Below are 14,624 nucleotides of genomic sequence, written 5' to 3' on the forward strand. Positions count from 1 at the left end.
ACAAGCCTCTATTTGGTTAGGTCACTATTAGTCAAGCTTCTTTTACTTGAAGCCACAAATTTTTTTAAATTAATAACTAGATGATAGATAGACAGGCAAGATAGATAGATAGATAGATAGATAGATAGATAGATAGATAGATAGAGAGATAAGATAGACAGGTGATAGATGATGAATATGATAGATAATAGATGATAGGCGATACGATAGATAATAATTATAAAATGTATTTATAAAATATATTAATTTTAAAATTACAAAATATAATGTGAAATTATTAAATTATAATATTCCTTGAAAATTGTTTCAACTTTTTTTAGTACTGGCACACATAAGAAAATATAGCCTAATTGCTGGATATGATGTGAATCTGTAGACTAAATTGTCATCCAAACTCAAACCTATCTGATATGCATAGTTTCTCCAGGCTATTTCTTTGTGATACTCTAAGAAATGGTACATGTAAATCTAGAGCAATAATAGGGAGGCCGGCACAACAAATCAAACATGAACTTATTGTTTCTGGAGATAAAGTGTAACTGCATGTGAATAATTATTCTCAAATCTAGAAGGAATCTTGAGTAAGATGAGGTTAAAATACAAGAAAAAGGGAGGTGACAGATTATTTCATGAAATAATCCCTCAGATTATTTCAACAATAAATAACTTTTCATCCCAAAGCAACCACTCTAAAACTTAAAAAAAAATTATAAACGAATTCTTGTTTTCATCACAGCCATTCTAAAAACCCCAGTAAATTGCTGGTGGGTAAAGCATTTGAAGACAATCTTGATCCAAACTGTTTCTGGTTAAGCCAGACTGACTGACTGAGATATATATAAATTGTTCAGTCCTCTTCTCTTTCCCTGTGCCCTCAATCCTGGCATGCTTTCTCTTGCTCATGCTGTCCTGGCTCTGAATTGTTTGATCCATTTCCCAATTGACATCCACCTCTGCCCTGCTCCTCCAACTGTTGGGAACATCCTGATTCACCTTCTGGTATTTGAGACCTCAGCTCTCAAAATTTATGAACACAGTTGCTCTTCTAATGTGACTATCTGCTGGAACTTCACACTGCAGCCCTAGCTCAGGTAGACTTAGATGAGAAGGAACTCCAGTCCCACGCTAGCAGAAAAGTCCCATTTTCCCTCCATCCCCAGGAACAGAAAGGTTTTAGACAAGTAGTACGGTGAAGCCAAAGATTAAAGAATAAGGAGTGGAAGCCACATTACATTTCTCCTGGTCATAAATTATCCCTGCTTTCATCTGTGTCATAGAATAAAAAAGGAAGACAGAGCATTATGTTCATCAACAGGCAAAACCATCTTGAATTGAAGAAGTTTCTGAAATGAAGAAATACCTGGCAAAGGAAAGCTTCTGGATATTTTTGGAAAGAAATTATCCAACCACAAGTAGGGTAAAAACTGATTATATAAAGTTTACAATGGGACCATGATTAGTTAAGAGAACCAATGCTCTTCTCCCCTCCCACACCATCACCACTTCCTAAGGCTGGAGCAGAGATGACAGAGCAGTTTTCATCCATAGTCTATAGCATGAGTGCCGTGCTTTCTTAATCATTAGTTACAGGAATAAGGATTTAGTTAAATATAGTAGGTTTAGGGGTTTCTGCCTGAAGAATTTAATACATGCTCTTAAGTACTTTGAACAAACTGCAAATATGTTCGAAAGAAGATAATTTTCAAACTGTGGCATAAAGAGAGCAATATCTATCTAATGGAATTGTGTTAGCTGGATAGAAAGATTTATTGTTTAGGGTATTTACTGTGTTTTCAAGGCCACTCTGAAACTTATAAGAGGGTGCATGTTTACATGCAAATATAGCTTGAGTGGGAATGATAGACACTACTGCTCCGAACTACCCAACCATCACCTTCTTCTTGCTGGAACCTGATTTTGTTCACATTTACCTGGTATTCCAGGGCAGCCTAAGATTCTCCCCTGCGGTGGGGTAAATGCTGGTTGTTCAAGGCTAATTATGGTCATTCTCTTTCCTGAACTGGTGATTTTTTCAACAGACGAACACATTGCACAATTCTGGTCAGTGAGTAAAGTCCACAACTTCTAGAGAATTTTTCTTGTCCTTTAGAAAATGGAAATAAGAAAGATACCTATTTTCATGTCTCTGAATGTCACTGTGAGAGGATGTGATACTGGGAGCAGTCATCTTGTGATCCTGAAGAAAAAAAAAAGCCAAGATTACTGCAGGACAGTTGACGTCATTGAGCTACTGAATGAACTTCCCTGGAACTACCAAGTGCCCAGACTGTCAGGTAAGATCATACATGCCTTTTACTTATGAAAACATTTATAGTTAGGTCTTTTGTTACTTGCAGCAGAATGTTTGCTAAGTAATACAAAAATCATCCAGGGAGGCATAGATCATGGGATTGGTTGGTTGGGCTGAAGAAGTAACTCACAGAATCACAAAGAGATATGGCTTACTTAGCTTATAGAAGCCAAACTTGCTGAAAGAATTCCTATGTTTTCCACTCTACATACTGTTGTTTAGAGAGTTGCTTGTTAATTTTAAGTCCACTGGCATTCACTTTCTTCGAATGATTTCCTTATTATGATTTTGATGTCATTTTAAATAAAATATTTAACTTTTCTTACCAGGGTTAGAAATATACTCAACTTTATAATTTATTACCTATAACTATAAATCAGGCCAATGTCAAAGGCTGATAAAAAGAATAAACAATAAGACAGCTGTCCCCTGATTTGTCAACAATATATGACAAGGCTAGACTGAAGCTGTAAATATGCATTCTATATTTAGCCCAACAATCTTAAAGCTGTTTGATTTTCATTATTGATGTTTGCACATCCTCAGGGTCTTAAATTCTAAATCCTTTATATTGTAATGTAATTGCATCAGGAAAAAGGAAAACTTGAAAAAATTTTTCATTTGCATAGGCTTTCAGACCTTTGTCTCAGTGACATTTGCATCTTGAGCAGAAGGGAGTTAACACATCTATAACATGACCGAAGAATCACAGCACTAAGGTGTGCCAGAGGTGAAGGGACTGAGTTTCTTCTGAGTGCTAGAAGGGCTGTGTGTCTGGTAAGGGGGTAGGGAAAGATAAGGGAAGTCGTTTAAATGGTACAGTTTCAGAGTCTGGCAATAAGTGCTTCAAAAATCTGTTTTAAATAAGTCATAAAATTATAACATATTCTTTATAATGCCAGGTTCGCCATCTCTGCCAAAAAGGCTTTTTTTGGAGAGAATCCTCTCTTCCCTGTAGCAGTCTTCATTCTACCTAAGAATCTAATTCATATTGATAGGCCTCCATTATTATAGGATGCTGGGAGTGATTCCCATTTACTGCCTGTAAATAGCCCTTACTCCAACAAGAGATGTCAAGCCAAACGAAAAACTCCACTATGTTGGGGAAATGCTGCTGTTTATGGACCATGGCAGCCCCTTTGTGGCAAAGACGATAGCTGTAGGATCATTTGACCCCATGTTCTAAAACCTCTAGGAGAATCTTTGATGAAATGCTGACAGCTAGTTACCACTGTTCACCTCTCTCATTGTAATTCTGCCAAATTGGCAACCAAAGTCACACAAAGTTAATCTTGTGCTTGGAAGTTAGTCTTCCCTCAAGATCTAACAATACTTGCATTTTCACAGCTTTCTAAAACACAAGGTCTTCTTTCACTCTTAGTGATTGCACTCAGATCTGCCAATGAGAGGCTCCTCTAATTTTAAAGTTACTTCCATCTTCTTAACTCTTTCGCATAGGCTGAATATCCTCTTACTGGAGGATATTTGTCCAGTAGCCCACAGAATTATTTCCAGATTATTTAAAATCCCTCTCGAAGAACTCAGATGGGAACAGAAATAAAACTTGAGGAACAGTTGTCCATTGCAAATGTGCATTTATAAGGTTCATCTTGTTTCTCAGACAAGAGAATTTCCTTTCTACTTTTAGTGTGTGCTGACTGAAAATGAAAGAAACGTGTCATCATTTAGTCACATATAAGATCTCATTTCATTTTAGTAGAATTTGCATGCATGACTAGTCATTGTCTTATTAAATAAAAATTCTGTTTTTCATTAAATGAGTTTTAATTATGTAAAACAATAATTGCTGTAAAATGAATGTATGCATTTATTTGAGCTTTGAGTGCCCTCTACTGGAGTAATAAAAAAGTAAAAACTCAATGGCACAGAGGCTTGCATGGTTTCTTCCTACTAAAATGTTATTATTGGGCAAATAATAATAACTGCACAAACTCAACATATTCATAATGACTTAATAGTGGTCAAAATTTTTTTCTAAAAATTACTTATTTAATGGAGCTAATAGTGCATATCTTGCAGGTTTTTTAGCCGATTGGACTGCTCTTTTATTTCTAGAGACACATGTCTCCATGCTATTTGTTTTTTGGTTTGCAGCCATAGCCTTTGCATCAAAGTTGGCTCCTGGATCAATTTTCTTTAAATATGTTTCTTGCAAAACCATGTGTGATTTCAACTTTCACTTGGACTCTGCATTTTGTATCTGTTTCATGAGCCTTTGATCCTCTCTGTTCTTACCTCCCACTTTTTCTCTTTAGCTTCCTCTGCAGTCGCCCCTTGGTCTCTGACCTGTACACCCCATGTGAAGCACAAAGTTTTTCTTTTCATCTGCACCCTACCGCCTTCACACTTACACTCCTCACTGTCAACACACCCAGGCCTGAACTTCTTCACTGTCTCTATTTAATCAGGTTCTCTATCCTTCCTTATTTTGATTGATTTCTTGGCTTGTCTGGACTTCATGGTTTATTATTTCAACCATACTGTCATCAACACACTCATTTCCACCAACCCTTTGATCGCCTGCTGTACAATTCTTGCAAGTAGCCTATTCTACAATGGCCTGATGATTCATTCTAACCGACTCTAATTCCTAAGCTGTGTAGCACTGCTGAAGAAAATTATCTTGCTTTACTCATCAACTGATTATATTCTTTTAGCCAGTCTAAAGTGACACCTCAGCATGCTCAACGATGTTCTTTTTACCTGCAGTTTGCTTATTTTTCTAATTCCTCAAGGATTATTCAAACTTTGACTACTTCTCTCATTCTTAAGACATGCTCTGTTTCTTAATTTTCAGAAGAAAAGTGGAGGCTTACAAGACCTTAAATTTCCTTGTCCTGCATTTCCCAATCTGTCTTTATCTGTCCCTATTCTTCTTTCTGCCACAGAAGATGAGCCTCTCCTCCATTTGCATTGGATTCTACTCTCTCTCAACACTTCTTTTTCTGTTCCAATGATCTGTTCAATTTTTCTCTCTCTCAACAAGTACTTCCCTCTTGGACTCAGACTCTAAACATTTTGAATTATCCATTGTTTTGCTTTCAAGCTCAGAAGAAGCACAACCCTATCCCAACCTTGACGGTCCCACAAACTACTGCCTTGTGTCTCCTTAGCTTTGCTATGAAACTTCTAGAAAGAGTAGCCTGTACTTCTTGCTTCTACTTTCTGTCAACCACTCACTCCTCCATGTAAACCACTTTAGTTTCATTTTTCTATCACTGATCAGGAACTGCTCTCTCAAAGGTCACCAAAGGTTTCTGTAATATCAGGTTCCCAGGATTCTCTATGTTGTTGTTCAGCCACTCTTAGCTGATTCTCCAGAACCCAAGACAACTGTTTGCAGTCCAATCCACTGCCCAGCCAGTAGGAAAGAGTGATACGAAAAGATGCTTCCCTTTCCTTGAAGGACACTTACTAGAAGTTGTGCACACAACTTGAATGGCTTGAATGCCATCACATGTCTAGACCTAGCCACAGGATGGTAGAAAACATGGTTTTATAGTTTGCCAAATATCTAACTAAAATTGAAGGTTCTATTACTAAGGAAGAAGAAAAAACTGATATTTGGGCATTTTAAATTCTGTGCATTAAATGTTAACCAAGTATTCATGTACACGTACATGCACATACACACAAAACTAAATGATACAAAAAGATACATTTTTATTTTTTTATAACTTTGTGAAATTTTGATCTATTTTGTGGTATCTACTGTCTGAAAATTATTGAAATTTTGAATTCTAGTATGTACTTCATGTTTTTTGTTTTATGAAAATATAAAAAGATGACATACCTTTACTTTTTAATTAAAAGTGAATAAATACACACATATTTATCCTTATGAATATTATGCATTTTATCTACCCAAGCTATGTTAAAAGTTAATTTTTTAAAAGGCATTGTATTAATGACTACAACATTCTTGCATTTTTTTCTAGATTTTTCTCTACATCTGCAAAAATTTTTTCAAGATTAATTTTTTTTCAAATCACAAAAACCCTTGACAATTGATATCAAGGTCTTTATTTTCTATTCTATAGTGATTTTCAAGTTATAACTTTTTCTATTCCACGTGGTTATCTTCGGCATACAAAACTACATATTAAAGTTACACATCTCTAATTCTCAGTAACTTTTGACTCTGACAATATTTGTAGTAAGGAATCTGATGAATTTAATTACATCTACTCTTCCTTTGTTCTACTTCTTAATTGCTGTTGATTGACCTGGGATAATACATTCATTTAATTATTATATGATTAATTTCATAATATACCATCATATTTTAAATAGTGGATTTAATTTATGCATTTGTTTCTAATCAAGGTTTATAAGTATTATACATCACTGTATTCTTTATTGGTTTTAATGTTTACTTTGCATTCTTTTAGGTATGACTTTTCTATTCATAAATTGTTACTATAATTTTAAGTTTCTACCTTCATTAGTTTAAGTACATCTTTATTTTGCTTCGTTTTGTTTTGGTAAAGGCATGTAAGAGTTCTATTTTCTGACTGCTTGTATTTTGACAAATTTTTAATTGCCTTATACATAATATTACTCAATCAGGGTATGATATTCTTGTAATCACTCCAGACACATTACTTAAAAAACTTAAAAGAATTGACTGAAATATTATTAGAGCCGACAAGGTAGTTGGTTCTGGTATATGTGCATCAGTGATGTTTCTTAAACCACAGGAAATGGTTTGTTGAGAAGTTTCTACTTAAAGCACTATAAATATAAAATGCTTTTTATTCTATTTGTGTTAATTTCCCTCCAAACTTTGCCTTAAACCATGCTATGGTAAATTTCCCATGTATCTTATAACAACATCTTGAGTAGATCCATAATATTTTTATTATTAAAATGTATTCAGATTAAAGATTCAACCATAAATTGATTTAAATTAAATTACAAGTCTCTTTTTCCCAACACGGTTTTGATCTATGACACTAAGAATCTAAAGTGTGAAGAGAGATCTGATTATCTCATTTGAATACACTCTCCCTGCTTTGCTCTATGCATTGCTTCGTGGACCAGCTATGCTGAAACTGCAGAGGGTGATTCCAGGCTTAAAAGATTAGCAACTAAAATAAATAATAAAATACATACAAATGTTCTGATAAAGGAAAGAGTTTGGTGTATTCTAGGAACTGTTAAAGTCCAGAGTGAATTGAGATATGTCAAGGAAGGGTCCAAAGGCATGAGACATGGCTGAAGCATTAGACAGCAGCCAGATCGTGGAAGATTCTGAAAGCTAGAGACTTGAGACTTTATTCTAACTGCAAGAGGAAACTATCAGAAACTTTTGAACAGAGGAAATACATAATCTGCTTTATATCTTTAAAAGGCATTTCTGACCACTGTGAGAATGGTCTGTGGGAGGCAAGAGTAGAAAAAGGAAGACCAGTTAGGTGAAGATTGTGGTGGTCCAGGCAAGAGATGCCAATGGCCTGGAACAGGGTGGTCTCTAGAGAGATGATGAAAAGGCCCCAAAGGTGCATAAAGTCTGAATATCCAGACAACAGGATTTGCTTATAAGTTAGACAAGGTGTGGGAGAGGGAGAGTAAAGAATGACTTAATATTTTTAACCTGAGCAATTGGGTGAATAGAGGTGCCACTGACAGGTATAAGATATACTAGAAAAAAAATAAATATGATCGAAGTAAGGAATCAAAATTCAGTTTTAGACACATTTGCTTGAGATGTCTATTTTATCAGAGTGGAAAGATTTGTAAGTTAATTGGGTCCAAAGCTCCTGGAGGAGCTCTTAGAAGTAGTTATAAGTGCAGAACCATCAGGGTGTACATGGTACATGGGAAGGAATGGAGATGTCACCAAGTAAGTCTGTATTTAGGAGTGAAGAGGGCCAAAGACTAAGCTCTGTGAATTCCCAACATTTCAAAATTGGGAAGGTGAAGAGGAAGAAACAAAGAAGACTGAGAAGGAATGACCAGTACAATAGGAGAACTGGTGTGCTGACCTGGAAGCCAGACTTAAAAAGTAATTCAAGAATTTTGTCAATCTCTTCTTAGGCGCCCTTGGTTTTATCTCAAACTAGCAGTTTATTGAGAATACCAGTAGTAAAAAAATTCTTCTGCTTCAATACCAAAGTATGTATACTTTTAGAAGTTTGCTTGTCCTTTGTACTTCCTGGTCAATGTTGCCTTTCCCTGTTCAAAACCTCACATGCACATGTCCTCCTTTTCCACTTATAACATTGTCACATGTTATGCACATTTAATTTATATAATTAGAATTACATGCAATTGAAGGAAACAAGAACATTACAATATTATGTGTGATTCTGCTGTCACTCCACTTAAAACATATGCCCAAGAACGGGGGAAATAGTTGTGCATCTGAGATTCTTCTGGGATAATACTCACATTTTGAACGTATGTGTGGATTGTAGAATTTTTCAAGATAATTTCATTATAAATGATGTGCTGATCTTAGAATCTAGCCTTATGTAAGATGTGATTCCATCCTACCTGAACTGGAATGGGGTACAAACTGTTCATATTAAGTTTGTCAACAGAAAGTAAATATGGAACATTTTCAGTTCCAGTCCACTTGGGTCCTGGCAGGCCTCCTACATGTTCCTCTCTTTGTCCAGCAGTGAAGCATCCTTCAGGCTCTGAATGAGTTTTTCTCATTCAACATTCAGGCTTTATGGCTATACTAGATTCCATGGACTTTCTCAGGGTCTCAAACATAGAACAACTACTGGTGGTCACTTTCTCTCACACCGTATATCACTTTTATCAGAAATCCTCCATCTTCTTTAACAACAGGGTTTCTATTGAGATGACCATAATAAGTTCACAAAAGTACTATTTAGTGAGGTGAATCTGTATTTTTGTTTGTTTAATTTGTTTAATTTTTACTTTTAAAAATAAAACTGACATTAAACAGAACTTATCATTTCTAGTTTTAGCAGTATAACAGAATTCCCATTTTTGTAGGGAAAAAGTAGTTAAGTAGTCATTTTAAAAATGTCCCATGAGACAAACATATAATAATTTTGTTGTTGGTATGGCAAGTTGTGAGGCATTGCTTCCATAGATGAATAAAGCTGGACATTGCTCCTCTCTTTTCCATCACATAGCCATTTAGAAGAAAAGGAATAAAAACCTTGAGGTTCTGAGTTATTATAGAATGTCTGATGGCCTAGGGTTGATAAGAAAGGAGACTTTCAGAAGAGTTGAATCCAAGCTCCAAATCAGAGCCTGTGGTGATGGTAAGAGCTTCTTCTGGCAAAGCAGGTTCTGTGACCCCTCCTAGACCAGAATCCAAGCACTATGGTGTGTTCTGGGAAACTATTTTATTTGGAATTTGTGTCTGCTTTGGTGTGAAGAAACCATGGATGAGCCTATGCCTGAGAGTAGAAGTACTTTCCTCTATACCTTGGATCCAGAGATGGTGCCCTTCAGTAACTTGCCTTGGGGCTTCTCAAGCAGATAAGGTCTTGCCCTAGAATTCTTAGCTTCCTGTCTTAATTGCAACACCCATGCAGTAGCAACCACACTAGAGAAAAGGTCTACTTCAGAGGAAATGGCCAAACTTTCCCTTTTCCTTCTCTACAAAGGACTATTAATTACTACTGATCCCCTTCCAGTGAGAAAGCATTTTTTAGGTACTTCTGGAGGAAGAGTTTCAGTAGTACAAAAGCTTGGAGTCAGTATGATGTGGATATAAGGAGAAATGAGACCTAATTTTGCAACACAAGCTAGTGAAGAATTTTTATGTAAAATTCAAAGATTGCTCATGAAAGAAAGCTATCTTGTGACCCCAATATGGTCATATTTTCTTTAACAATGAAGAGGTAGAGCTAAGGGGAAACAGAATGCTATTAAAAGTTAAATCCAATATTCTGCCATTCAACTGATATCTTATTAAAAACGTGTGCTTGCAGCCAAGGAAGTAGAAGGTACACTCTCAGCTGTCAAGCAGAGAAAAGAGTGCTGTACTGGGATCCATCCTGAAAGCCCTGCTCACTCAAATCCCTGGGCCACCAGGAGGGAGCTGCTCACATCCTCATCCTACATGACAATCAAAATCACACAACAGACTTCACTTTTCTCACTTCTCCTACACAAGGGCTCATGGTTAAGCATAAGATAATTGAGGACAGGCTCTGTCACCCACAATGTGCAAGATAAAATGTAGCATAGTCAGAAGAAATTATTTTAGGGCCTCTCCCTCAGAGTTTGCACTGGTGACTCAATTCACCCCTTTATGGCTAAGTAGATAAGAGCAGATCTGAGATCCTCAGATGGCCTAAGTTTTAATTCTGGCTTCGCTACTGATGTTATTTCTGCAATAGGTATACTATAAAAGTCTCTAGGCATATGGCTCTTAGAGGATGATATTCAACTCTAACTCACCTCACCAAATTATAAGGAACACGAAATTATATTTTGAAGTCCTTTGTGAAGTTCAGTCAAAATTTGTGCCATTCTTCAACCTGCCCAGCATCATCCTCCTGATGCTTTGTGAACAATCACTTTAGAAATTGAAGTTTTCCTATACATATTTGCAGCAATGTTCCTAAATCTTACTCATTTTTAGTAGTGTTTATAATTATGACCACTAGATCTTTCTCAGAATTAATTGTATTAAACTTCAGTAGTTCTCCCAAGTGATAAGTTTCTCAGATTTGCCAGTAAAATCTATCCTGTGCCTCATATAGTTCTCACAGTCTTTAATTCTGTCTTCAAGAAGATAATCATTGATCCCAAAGGCATTGTATATGTTTCACATTGGAACTGAAAAATACTTAGTGCCAGTGAAGATGATAGAAACTCTAAGTAAAAATTAATAAACATCACATTGATCTAAAGAAGAAAGAGGAAAAAGAGAAGGAGCAGAGGAAGAAAGAGAAGGAGAAAGGGGAGAAAGAGGAACAAAAACTAATGAGTTACTCTCTGGATCAACAGTAAACTTAAAAGTTGAAGAAGAATGTTTTTGGAATTTCACTTTACCTCAGAATCTATAATTATGGATAAGTGATTCTGGACCTGTATTCTTTAAAGATGCTCTGCAGCCACCTATGGGAAAGTTTTTGCGAATTGTTGAACATCTGCAGGAGAATATGATATCACATATAAACAATAACCATAGGCTCACATTTTCAGTAACTCACCAAATATATCCATCAAGGAAGTTTCCTGACTTGGGTCCCAGGATCGAAAATTCATGAATTCACAATACTGCCCAGATAGTGTTGCAAGAAAGAGAAGATCCAGTTGAGAGCAGGAAGAGTAGTTGCCCACAAAGGAGAGAGAAGAGGACCTTCCAGAGAGAGAAGAGGAAACCACGTAAATATGTGCTGATCTCAGGAAATCATTTTATTTTTAAAAGAAATTCAGTAATAGCCAGGTTGGTGAAGATATCACATAAGATAAAAGTTGAAGCTTTTATTCAGATCTTGGGTAGCCTGGTCAGCACAAGGCTTTTCGCTGGCTCTCATACAAGTACCTGAACTTGAAAGGACCTGCCCTTGCTTAATGCTCTGCTGTCACTGTCTTGGATTCCTAGTCATTGTTGAACAGGGACCACCCACCCCGATTTTTATTTTACACTGGGTCTGCAAATTATGTGGCCAGAGCAGTCCACAGGTAGGCCTGTCCTTGGACTAACATGGTGAACAGTCACTGCTTTCTCTTTTGGGCTGAGTAGGAGGACTGGTTGGCAATCCAGGAGGAGTTAGTATCATGGAAAGGCAAAGGCCTGCTCTACTGAGTCTTCTTAGGTTTCCTCCTGGCACGTGCAGCTTACATAAAAACTTGCAGATAAGTGATGCACAATGTCCTTACTCTCTGTAAGAGGAGGAGGCAATTTTTGCTCTATAAACTCCCTATCAGCAATGGCATAGTGCAGGATGCTCAATTCTCTAAGAAAGAAGTAGTGATGTTGAGTACCTTAGGTAGTATAGCATAAGATAGGGATTTTGAAGGCACAATCTTCCCAAGAATTTTGGAGTTTCACTTCACTCCAGATTCTAGATTAACCTAAGCAGAAAGTAGTAATACTTTATACTTGGTTTATCTTCTACAACTTACAAAGCAAAGTTTATAGACTTATTAGATTTCACTTATTCATTGACTCAATAAATATGCACACCTTCGCTTATACATATATATGTCTCACATAGCCAAAAACCCTCCTTATGACACCCCCCATATAAACACACACCCCACATACACACATACAGATCCATATACCCTTCCATGTACATATTTCCCCACATATATACTGTGCCCCCATATATAAACATACATACATACATACACACATGTACACCCTACACACCCATATATACTTTTCTTACACATCTCTCCACATATACACTGTACCTTCATATAATATACCACATACACACATCCACATACACCCCACATATGTACCACACACACATACATGCCTCCATATACACATACCGTTATACACATACAGCCCTACATATGAATCACACATATAAAAATATACATACCACACACACATGCACCCATATACCCCTTCATATACAGACTCCCTACTGCTTCTGCTCCAGCTGGTTTCCCTTATATACATACAGGCCTATATATGTACCACACACTCTATATACTATACTCACACACACATATATTATTTTGTATCAAGTACAAGCCAAAGGCTGAATTCTCTCCCATCTTAATAAAGAAATCTTTTCTCACCTCTTTCTTACTAGTCACTATTTTGTTTCCTTCTTTCTTCTCATGAAAACTAATGACAGCTATTGTCTGCTCCAAGCCTCTACTACCTTCATTTTAGTCCTGATCTTCTGTCTTCTGTCATCCTCCTCCCATCAACAAGGCATTCATCATGGTCTCTACTACTACAGAGAAAACTTGCCTCTTAGGCCTCAAGGCCAGAGGGCAACCATGGAGATACCCAATTTACGAGCACTTTCCAGAGCACTGCATACCTGACTCATTAGTTAAGTTTGGCACTGCTGACTGCTGCCTTACTTGGGCAGCCTCTCCTTTGTTTTCTATAAGTTTCTTTCAGGGTTTCCTCTTCTCTGGTACTGCTTTCAGTCTCTTTTGAAGATTCTTCTTCTTTTCACAATAATTTGGGTAACCCAGGACTTCCTCTTCCTCTTCCTTTTTTCACTATACACATTCTTCCTGGGTAGTGGTATGGAGAGTGGCAAAGAGCCTACCTAGCTTCTGGAATCATGGACATTCAGATTAGAATTCCAGAACTTCTACCAGTTAGATTTGTGACCTGGGACAATATATGTAATCTCTCAAACCTGTTTTCACATTTATAAAATGGCAGTGGAGCTGGTAGGGGGAATCCCCCCTACCTTTTACAGTTATCGTGAAGATTCTCTCATTCATTCGCCAAGATTTTTTCAGTAGCTATGTGCTATGCACTGGATGTATAGTGGTAAACTAAAAAATTAAAAATCCTCATCCTAGTGGTACTTCAATTATAGTCCAAGACAGATAATGAACAAATGAATCACTTGGTATGCTACAGTGATGGGGCTCTGAAGAAGAATAGAACACCCAATGAATATGAAACAATACTGTGCCTGGCACAGAGGAGGTCCTCAGAAAAGGTTTACCACCTCTTCTCCATCATCATCACCATCTCTCAGATCTCTGTTTCCAGCCTAGATATCTCTCTTGATGTACGCAGGGACCTCAAATTTTGTATGTTTGAACATATATTGATCTTATTTCCGTATCTCCCATATTTCCTTATTTTTTATCCCCCACCTTGGTCAATAGCACCAAAGTCTCAGCTGACAATGAGCTCTTCCACCTTGATATATATTTTGGCTCTGCTCTTTTCTCCAGCCGTGTTATCTTGATCTAAGTTACACCTTCAACATTTTCACATGACTTACTGTGAGAGCTATTTGCCTTCTCCAGACTGTTCTCCAATCTGTTCTCCAAACAACTGCTGTGATGGCATGTTTGCCCCTTGATTAAATTCATACAGTGGCTTTATACCACAATCTGCAGGTATTGCCCAAGTTTCTTAACCCATTCACTACTCCAGAATACCTACTGCTCCTGCTTCAGGTCATTTCTCACGCTTCTCCTTTTAACACTTTAGACTTCAAGACACTGAAGTACAAAGCCCTGACACTCACTAGAGTGTCTTGCTCCTCTATCCTCCCAACCCCCACCATTTTCTCTCCCTGCTATGCCTTCCACATACCCTTTCTTCTGGTTAATTACTACTTACCAACAGAGATTCAGGGAAGACATCATTCCTTAATGCATCTCCCTGCCTTCCTCCAACTGT

General features: G+C 37.0%; 1 long non-coding RNA gene across 1 annotated transcript; it reads right to left on the reverse strand.

Annotated features, from left to right (window-relative positions):
• Window positions 1–299: 299 nt before the first annotated feature.
• On the reverse strand, window positions 300–13,966 carry LOC118610789. Its single transcript, XR_004954082.1, has 3 exons — window positions 13,037–13,966; window positions 11,485–11,633; window positions 300–2,197 (listed from the first exon to the last, which is right to left on the reverse strand). It is a non-coding gene; the product is annotated as an uncharacterized LOC118610789 (long non-coding RNA).
• Window positions 13,967–14,624: the final 658 nt, after the last annotated feature.

The sequence above is a fragment of the Rousettus aegyptiacus genome, unplaced genomic scaffold, assembly GCF_014176215.1.
Source record: "Rousettus aegyptiacus isolate mRouAeg1 unplaced genomic scaffold, mRouAeg1.p scaffold_m13_p_13, whole genome shotgun sequence".
Classification (NCBI taxonomy): Eukaryota; Metazoa; Chordata; class Mammalia; order Chiroptera; family Pteropodidae; genus Rousettus; species Rousettus aegyptiacus.